Source organism: Triticum aestivum, chromosome 1D (assembly GCF_018294505.1).
Source record: "Triticum aestivum cultivar Chinese Spring chromosome 1D, IWGSC CS RefSeq v2.1, whole genome shotgun sequence".
NCBI classification, from domain to species: domain Eukaryota; kingdom Viridiplantae; phylum Streptophyta; class Magnoliopsida; order Poales; family Poaceae; genus Triticum; species Triticum aestivum.
In genome coordinates this window covers 155,095,484-155,105,606 of record NC_057796.1, presented here as the reverse complement: position 1 = coordinate 155,105,606, position 10,123 = coordinate 155,095,484, and positions in this window count along the sequence as shown.

The window sequence follows — 10,123 nt, the reverse complement described above, 5'->3', positions numbered from 1 at the left end:
ATTGTTCTATATGTTATTGTCCATATATCAGTCCGTATGTGAGCTCACGGAAGGGTGGTAGAGGGTGGCAGAGTATACCTCAAGCATAAAATCGTCTGGAACTCAATTTTACATGCCGGATCTTGCCTCCAAAATGTTGTCAAAGCCCGAGAGTGGGTTACGGGCGCATAAATCTTTTGGTTGTGATAGTATTTGCGGGTCATGGAGCTCCAATGGAGTTTTTGTGGCAAAATTGTTGCCGTTTTATGGATACAACTTCGCGGGACAGACCATGAATAAAACTTTCAAGGTAAGATGATCGCACGGACGAGCCACCTTGCACAACTCGGAATGACCTATAATTTTTCGAGTGCATAAATGGAGTGACGATGAACTGTTATGTACTTTATGCTCCAAGAATAATGCATCCGATGGTGAAAACGTGAGGGTGGTAGCGAGACGGGTGATTGACCATGTAAAGCATCAATACTTGGGTTTTGATGCAACAAAGAGCCTCGTCCTTGTGTTGTGAGTGAACATGTAGTCTTTCTAGTTTGTAATGGAAGGATGGTGCATTGTTCTATATGTTATTTTCCATATATCAGTCCGTAGGTGATCTCACGGAAGTCTGGTAGAGGGTGGCAGAGCATACCTCAAGTATAAAATCGTCTGGAACTCAATTTTACAAGCCGGATCTTGCCTCCGAAATGTTGTCGAAACGCGAGAGTGGGTTACGGGCGCATAAAACTTTTGGTTGTGATAGTATTGACAGGTCATGGAGCTCCAATGGAGTTTTTTTTTGCAAAATTGTTACCGTTTTATGGATACAACATCGCGGGACAGACCGTGAATACAAGTTTCAAGGTAAGATGATCGCACCGACGAGCCATCTTGCACAACTCGGAATGACCTATATTTTTTCGTGTGCATAAACGGAGTGAGGATGAACTGTTATGTACATTATGATCCAAGAATAATGCATCCGCTGGTGAAAACGTGAGGGTGGTAGCGAGATGGGTGATAGACCACGTAAAGCATCAATTCTTGGGTTTCGATGCAACAAAGAGCCTCCTCCTTGTGTCGTGACTGAACCTGTAGTCTTTCTAGTGTGTAATGGAAGGATGGTGCATTGTTCTATATATTATTGTCCATATATCGGTCCATAGGTGAACTCACGGAAGGGTGGTAGAGGGTGGCAGAGTATACTTCAAGCATAAAATTGTCCGTAACTCAATTTTACAAGCCGGATCTTGTCTCCGAAATATTATCGAACCTCGCGAGTGGGTTACGGGCGCATAGAAGTTTTGGTTGTGATTGTTTTGGCGGGTCATGGAGATCCAATGGAGTTTTTATGGCAAAATTGTTGCCGGTTTACGGATACAACATTGCGGGATAGACCATGAATACAACTTTCAAGGTAAGTAGATCGCACCGACGAGCCATCTTTCACAACTCGGAATGACCTATAATTTTTCGGGTGCATAAATGGAGTGAGGAAGAACTGTTATGTACTTTATGCTCCAAGAATAATGCATCCGCAGGTGAAAACGTGAAGATGGTAGCGAGATGGGTGATTGACCATGTAAAGCATCAATTCTTGGGTTTCGATGCGACGAAGAGCCTCCTCCTTGTGTCATGACTGAACATGTAGTCTTTCTAGCTTCTAATGGAAGGATGGTGCATTGTTCTATATGTTATTGTCCATATATCAGTCCGTAGGTGAGCTCACGGAAGGGTGGTAGACGGTGGCAGAGTATACCTCAAGCATAAAATCGTCTGGAACTCAATTTTACAAGCCGGATCATCCTCCGAAATGTTGTCAAAGCCCGAGAGTGGGTTACGGGCGCATAAAACTTTTGGTTGTGATAGTATTGGCGGGTCATGGAGCTCCAATGGAGTTTTTGTGGCAAAATTGTTGCCGTTTTATGGATACAACATCGCGGGACAGACCGTGTATAAAACTTTCAAGGTAAGATGATCGCACCGACGAGCCATCTTGCACAACTCGGAATGACCTATAATTTTTCGAGTGCATAAATGGAGTGAGGATGAATTGTTATGTACTTTATGATCAAAGAATAATGCATCCGCTGGTGAAAACGTGAGGGTGGTAGCGAGATGGGTGATTGACCATGTAAAGCATAAATTCCTGGGTTTCGATGTGATGAAGAGCCTCCTCCTTGTGTCGTGATGGAACATGTAGTATTTCTAGTTTGTAATGGAAAGATGGTGCATTGTTCTATATGTTATTGTCCATATAGCTGTCCGTAGGTGAGCTCACGGAAGGGTGGTAGAGGGTGGCAGAGTATACCTGAACCATAAAATCGGCTGGAACCCAATTTTACAAGCCGGATCTTGCCTCCGAAATGTTATCGAAGCCCGAGAGTGGGTTACTTGCGCATAAAACTTTTGGATGTGATAGTATTGGCGGGTCATGGAGCTCCAATGGATTTTTTGTGGCAAAATTGTTGCCGTTTTATGGATACAACATCGTGGGGACAAACCGTGAATACAACTTTTAAGGTAAGATGATCACACCGACGAGCCATCTTGCACAACTCGGAATGATCTATAATTTTTTGAGTGAATAAATGGAGTGAGGATGAACTGTTATGTACTTTATGATCCAAGAATAATGCATCCGCTGGTAAAAACATGAGGGTGGTAGCGAGATGGGTGATAGACCATGTAAAACATCAATTCTTGGGTTTCGATGCAACAAAGAACCTCCTCCTTGTGTCGTGACTGAACCTTTAGTATTTCTAGTGTATAATGGAAGGATGGCGCATTGTTCTATATGTTATTGTCCATATATCAGTCCGTAGGTGAGCTAACGGAAGGGTGGTTGAGGGTGGCAGAGTATACCTCAAGCATAAAATCGTTTGGAACTCAATTTTACAAGCCGGATCTTGCCTCCGAAATGTTGTCGAAGCCGGAGAGTGGGTTACGGGCACATAAAACTTTTGGTTGTGATAGTATAAGCGGGTCATGGAGCTCCAATGGAGTTTTTTTGGAAAAATTGTTGCCGTTTTATGGATACAAGATCGCGGGACAGACCGTGAATACAAGTTTCAAGGTAAGATGATCCCACCGACGAGCGATCTTGCACAACTCAGAATGACCTATAATTTTTCGAGTGCATAAATGGAGAGAGGATGAACTGTTATGTACATTATGATCCAAGAACAATGCATCCGCTGGTTTAAAGGTGAGGGTGGTAGCGAGATGGGTGATCCACCAAGTAAAGCATCAATTCTTAGGTTTCGATTCAACAAAGAGCCTCCTCCTTGTGTCGTGACTGAACCTGTAGTCTTTCTAGTGTGTAATGGAAGGATGGTGCATTGTTCTATATGTTATTGTCCATATATCAGTCCGTAGGTGAACTCACGGAAGGGTGGTAGAGGGTGGCAGAGTATACTTCAAGCATAAAATCGTCCGTAACTCAATTTTACAAGCCGGATATTGTCTCCGAAATGTTGTCGAACCCCACGAGTGGGTTACGGGCGCATACAAGTTTTGGTTGTGATTGTTTTGGCGGGTCATGGAGATACAATGGAGTTTTTGTGGCAAAATTGTTACCGGTTTATGGATACAACATCGCGGGACAGACCATGAATACAACTTTCAAGGTAAGTTGATCGCACCAACGAGCCATCTTGCACAACTCAGAAAGACCTATTATTTTTCGGGTGCATAAATGGAGTGACGATGAACTGTTATGTACTTTATGCTCCAAAAATAATGCATCCGATGGTGAAAACGTGAGGGTGGTAGCGAGACGGGTGATTGACCATGTAAAGCATCAATTCTTCGGTTTTGATGCAACGAAGAGCCTCCTCCTTGTGTCATGACTGAACATGTAGTCTTTATAGTTTGTAATGGAAGGATGGTGCATTGTTCTATACGTTATTGTCCATATATCAGTCCGTAGGTGATCTCACGGAAGTCTGGTAGAGGGTGGCAGAGTATACCTCAAGCATAAAATCGTCTGGAACTCAATTTTACAAGCCAGATCTTGCCTCCGAAATGTTGTCGAAACCCGAGAGTTGGGTCGGGCGCATAAAACTTTTGGTTTTGATAGTATTGACAGGTCATGAAGCTCCAATGGAGTTTTTGTGGCAAATTTTTTGCCATTTTATGGATACAACTTCGCGGGACAGACCATGAATACAACTTTCAAGGTAAGATGATCGCACCGACGAGCCATCTTGCACAACTCGGAATGACCTATAATTTTTCGAGTGCATAGATGGAGTGAGGATGAAGTGTTATGTACTTTATGATCCAAGAATAATGCATCCGCTGGTTTAAACGTGAGGGTGGTAGCGAGATGGGTGATAGACCTTGTAAAGCATCAATTCTTGGGTTTCGATGCGACGAAGAGCCTCCTCCGTGTGTCGTGACGGAACATGTAGTCTTTCTAGTTTCTAATGGAAGGATGGTGCATTGTTCTATATGTTATTGTCCATATATTAGTCCGTAGGTGAGCTCACGGAAGGGTGGTAGAGGGTGGCAGAGTATACCTCAAGCATAAAATCGTCTAGAACTCAATCTAGGACTTTAGGTATGAAGAATAGACTCGATCTAAACTACGAAAAACTGTAAAATCTCACCGAGCAAGCTAGAAATATGATACCACTTGATAGAGGCAAAGGTGTCCCATTTTTCGATGAGATTGTGGCTATCGTTTTGGAGGAAGTCGACTTTGACGATCCGACTACGAACGTGCAAGGACGTCGCGCCTTAGCAATCGCTAAACCAACTCCGAGAGGTTATTGACCACGCCGGAGCACGATCAACCTGACCACGAAGGTCTGTTTCCTGCAGGAAAACGAAGAACTAGCAAGAAACTAAGATTGCAATCTGGATATGGCGAATATAAGAGGAAAGATTTATTGATCAAGGTGGGGTTCTGTGACGCCTTTGTCTGGTCGTTGAATACAAACGAAGTACGCGAAGTTGCAGCTATGGCGAACTTTAATCTAAACAAAACCCAAAGTCTAAACGACGCCCTAAGGGCTGTATATATGGAGGAAGAGAGGGGAATTTCTTGGCCCTTGGAGGAGGGGTCCGAAACCAACCCTAACTCTTGTTTCCCCACACATACGGACTCTAAAAACAGCCTATACTTAAGTATATCAAAAATACATGGGCCTGGCCCAATAATAAGGTGACGCAGCACCTAGAATAACCTCTGGATGAAATTTATGAAGTGGCATCTTGTATATTTTGTCCAAGGCTTCATGCACTCCTTATGGTGGCTTCACAGTCTTGAAATCATCACTTGTAACTCCGTTCTTGATCGCCCTGCGCATGCCATCATCTCCCTGCTTGGTCTTGCTCCAGTGTTCATCCCTCTTGTCCATGTCAGGCCCTTCATTTGTAAGCAAAACAAATGTATCGAATATAGGCAACATCATATTCTCATGAACATTAGAATCATTACCAAGAAACAAAAGTACCTGGTAATTCAATTGGCGTGCGCGAGCTCTAGTAATTGGTCCAGTATGTATAGCTGCAGGGGCTGTGGGTGTAACAATGGTATTGATGTCCTCATCATGGCCCCCATCAAGACCTCCTTACGGATAAGAACCGGTTACCCTTTGTATCGTCCTTTGTTGATCGTGGATCTTGTATCTCGTCTCGTGTTTCGAGGATCTAGCACATGTGTGATTGTTCTTGTTGGTTTGAGTGATTCTCTCGTGTTTTCCCTCGTGTTTGCCTTCGTGTTCTTCGTGTTCTTAATTGGGATCCGCTCCTTTCATGAAAGATCGGCCATCTAGGGTTCCACCCTACATCATAAGCCCCAAGTGGACATACGACGAGACCTCCAACATGTGCCATTGGACATAAGGTGAACTCTCTCCTTGTTCAACTTCCCTTGGACCAACATGAGACATGGCTACTACCTCAAACAAAGACACTTTGTGTGCCTAGGTACCAAGGAACCAACAAGGATAAGGAATGGAGGAAGATGGACACCAAGAGCATGGACAGGGATATTCCCAGCGCAGAGATAGAGGTACTACCGGTTCAACTACCGCCCAAACTACCGGTCCACCGGTACTACCGCCCAACTACCGGTCAACTACCGGTGAAGCTTCTGTGATGAGACCGGTGCAAGGCCGGAACAGCACCGGAACAACCGCTATATCCGCTAATGATAGAGGCTAAGGTGTCCCGATGTTTCAATGAGATGATGACTATCGTTTTCTGTGGGAGTCGACCTTGATGATCCGATAACGATCGTGCGAGACGTCGCGCCTTAGCAATCGCTAAACCAACTTCCGAGGGGTTATTGACCACGCCGGAGCACGATCGACCTGACCACGAGGGTCTATTTCCTGCGAGCAAATGACGAACAAGCAAGAAACTGAGATTGCAATCTGGATATTGCGAATAAAAGAGGAAAGCTTTATTAATGAAGGTGGGGTTCTGTGACGCCTTTGTCTGGTCGTTGAACACAAATGAAGTACGTGAACTTTTAGTCTAAAGAAAACCCAAAGTCTAAACGGTGCCCTAAGGGCTGTATATATGGAGGAAGAGGGGGGAATTTTGTGGACCTTGGGGAAGGGGTCTGAAATAAACCCTATCTCTTGTTTCCCCACACATACGGACTCTAAAAACAGCCTATACTTAAGTATTTCAAAATTACATGGGCCTGGCCCAATAATAAGGTGACGCAGCACCTAGAATAGCCTATGGACGAATATTATGAAGTGGCATCTTGTATATTTCATCCAAGGCTTCATGCACTCATTATGGTGGCCTCAAAGTCCTGAAATCATCACTTGTAACTCTGTTCTTGTTCCCCTCGCGCATGCCATCATCTCCATGCTTGGTCTTGCTCTAGTGTTCATCCCTGTTATCCATGACAGGCCCTTCATTTGTAAGCAAAACAAATGTATCCAATTTAGGAATCATCATATTCTCACGAACATTAGAATCATTACCAAGAAACGGAAGTACCTGATAATTTAATTTGCATGCGCGAGCTCTAGTAATTGGTCCAGTATGTATAAGAGGCATCTTGTATATTTTGTATATTTTGTCCAAGGCTTCATGCACACCTTATGGTGGCTTCAAAGTCCTGAAATCATCACTTGTAACTCCGTTCTTGTTCCCCTTGCGCATGGCATCAACTCCATGCTTGTTCTTGCTCCAATGTTCATCCTTCTCCAAGCTAGGCCCTTCATTTGTAAGCAAAACAAATGTATCCAATTTAGGCAGCATCATATTCTCATGAACATGAGAATCATTACCAAGAAACGAAAGTACCTGATAATTTAATTGGTGTGCGCGAGCCCTAGTAATTGGTCTAGTATGTATAGCAGCAGGGGCTGTGCGTGTAACAATGTTATTGATGTCCTCATCATCCTTCCCTTCTTCAAATGAAGTCGTCCTCGACGGAAGCTCATCGTCCTCACCCAAATAAGGCTTCAAATCTGCAATGTTAAAACTGGGACTAACCCCAAAATCTGCAGGCAGCTCAAGTTTATATGCATTATCATTTATTTTCTCTAACACCTTAAAAGGACCATCGGCACGTGGCATTAGCTTTGATTTGCGCAAATTAGGAAACCTATCCTTACGCAAATGTAACCAAACAAGATCTCTAGGTGCAAAGACAACATGTTTTCTACGCTTATCTCCAGCAAGTTTATATTTAGCATTCATACGCTCAATGTTTTCCTTAGTTAACTCATGCATTTTTAAGATCAATTCAGCATGTTGTTTAGCATCAAAATTAACCTTCTCCGAAGATGGAAGAGGCAACAAACCAATGGGTGCATGAGGTAGGAAACCATACACAATTTGAAAAGGGCACATCTTAGTAGTAGAATGCAACGAACGATTATAAGCAAATTCAATTGAGGCAAGCATTCTTCCCACATTTTCTTATTATTCTTCAAAACAGCCCTAAGCATAGTAGATTATGGGGCTACAAGTAGTATTGAAAAGCAGTTTAGTCCCCAACTTAGCCCATAAACATCTCCAAAAGTGGCTAAGAAATTTAGTATCATGATCTGAAACAATAGTATTTGGCACACCATGCAAGCGAATAATTTCATGAAAGAACAAATCAGCAACATTAACAGCATCATCGCTTTTATGACATGGTATAAAGTGTGCCATTTTCGAGAACCTATCCATGACAACAAATATGCTATCCCTCCCCTTCTTTGTTTGAGGTAAACCTAAAACCAAGTCCATAGATATATCCTCCCAAGGAACACTAGGTACAGGCAAAGGCATATATAAACCATGAGGATTGAGTCGTGACTTTGCTTTTTGACATGTATTGCAGCGAGCAACAAAACGCTCAACATCCCGTCTCATCTTTGGCCAAAAGAAATGTGTAGCAAGTATATCCTCCGTCTTCTTCACGCCAAAGTGTCCCATTAGTCCTCCTCCATGCGCCTCCTGCAACAACAAAAGATGAACGGAGCTAGCAGGAATGCATAGCTTGTTAGCACGAAACACAAATCCATCGTTAACGACGAACTTGTTCCATGTTCTACCTTCTTTACAATTCTGCAATACATCTTTAAATTCAGCATCATGCACATATTGATCTTTGATGGTCTCCAAACCAAATATTTTAAAGTCAAGTTGTGAAAGCATAGTATAACGACGAGACAATGCATCAGGAATAACATTTTCTTTACCCTTCTTGTGTTTAATGACATAAGGGAAAGTCTCAATGAATTCAACCCATTTAGCATGTCTACGGTTCAGTTTAGCTTGACTTTTAATGTGTTTCAAAGATTCATGATCAGAATGTATAACAAATTCTTCGGGCCATAAATAATATTGCCATGTTTCTAAGGTCCGAACAAGAGCATATAATTCTTTATCATAAGTAGAATAGTTCAGACTACGCCCACTCAACTATTCAGAAAAGTATGCAACAGGTTTGCCATCTTGTAATAACACACCTCCTAATCCAATTCCACTAGCATCACATTCAAGCTCAAAAGTCTTATTAAAATCAGGAAGTCGGAGTAAAAGAGCATGTGTCAACTTATCTTTCAATATCGTGAAGGCTTTTTCCTGTGCGGTACCCCAAACAAAAGGCACATCCTTCTTTGTAAGCTCATTGAGAGGTGTTGCAATGGTGCTAAAATCTCACACAAAACGCCTATAGAAACCAGCGAGTCCAAGAAAACTCCTCACTTGTGTGACCGTTTTGGGCTGCGGCCAACTCTCAATAGCTTCAATCTTGGCTTTATCAACTTCAATTCCCTGTGGAGTAACAACATAGCCAAGAAAAGATACTCGGTCGGTGCAAAAGGTGCACTTCCCAAGGTTACCAAACAAACGTGCATCACGTAGAGCAATAAAAATAGCACGTCAATGTTCCAAATGTTCTTCCAAAGATTTGCTATAAATCAGTATATCATCAAAATAGACTACCACAAATCATCCAATGAAAGCACGTAAAACTTCGTTCATTAGTCTCATGAAAGTACTAGGTGCATTAGTTAACCCAAAAGGCATGACTAACCACTCATATAAACCAAACTTAGTTTTAAAAGCTATTTTCCATTCATCTCCCAATTTCATACAAATTTGATGGTATCCACTACGCAAATCAACTTTGGAGAATATTGTAGAGCCACTCAACTCATCAAGCATATCATCTAGCCTAGGAATAGGATGACGATAACGAATAGTAATATTATTAATGCCTCTACAATCAACACACACACGTGACGTACCATCCTTTTTCGGCACTAGAATAATAGGAACAACACAAGGACTAAGGGATTCGCGAATATAACCTTTGTCAAGCAGCTCCTGTACTTGACGCATAATCTCCTTCGTCTCCTCTGGATTGGTACGGTATGGTGCACGGTTGGGTAGCGATGCACCGGGAATTAAGTCAATTTGATGCTCAATCCCTCGAATAGGTGGTAATCCCGGTGGCACGTCTTGTGGGAAGACGTCAGCGAACTCCTGCAAAATGTTAGTGACTGCAGGGGGCAAAGAGGAAGGCACGTCCTCGAATGAAAATAATGCCTCTTTGCACACAAAAGCATAGCAAACAGATTTGCTAAAAACTAGCTTATCAATATCAGATTTGGTGGCAAGTAAACATGCACTTTTCAATTTAATTTCAGAAGCAACACTAGATGGTTAA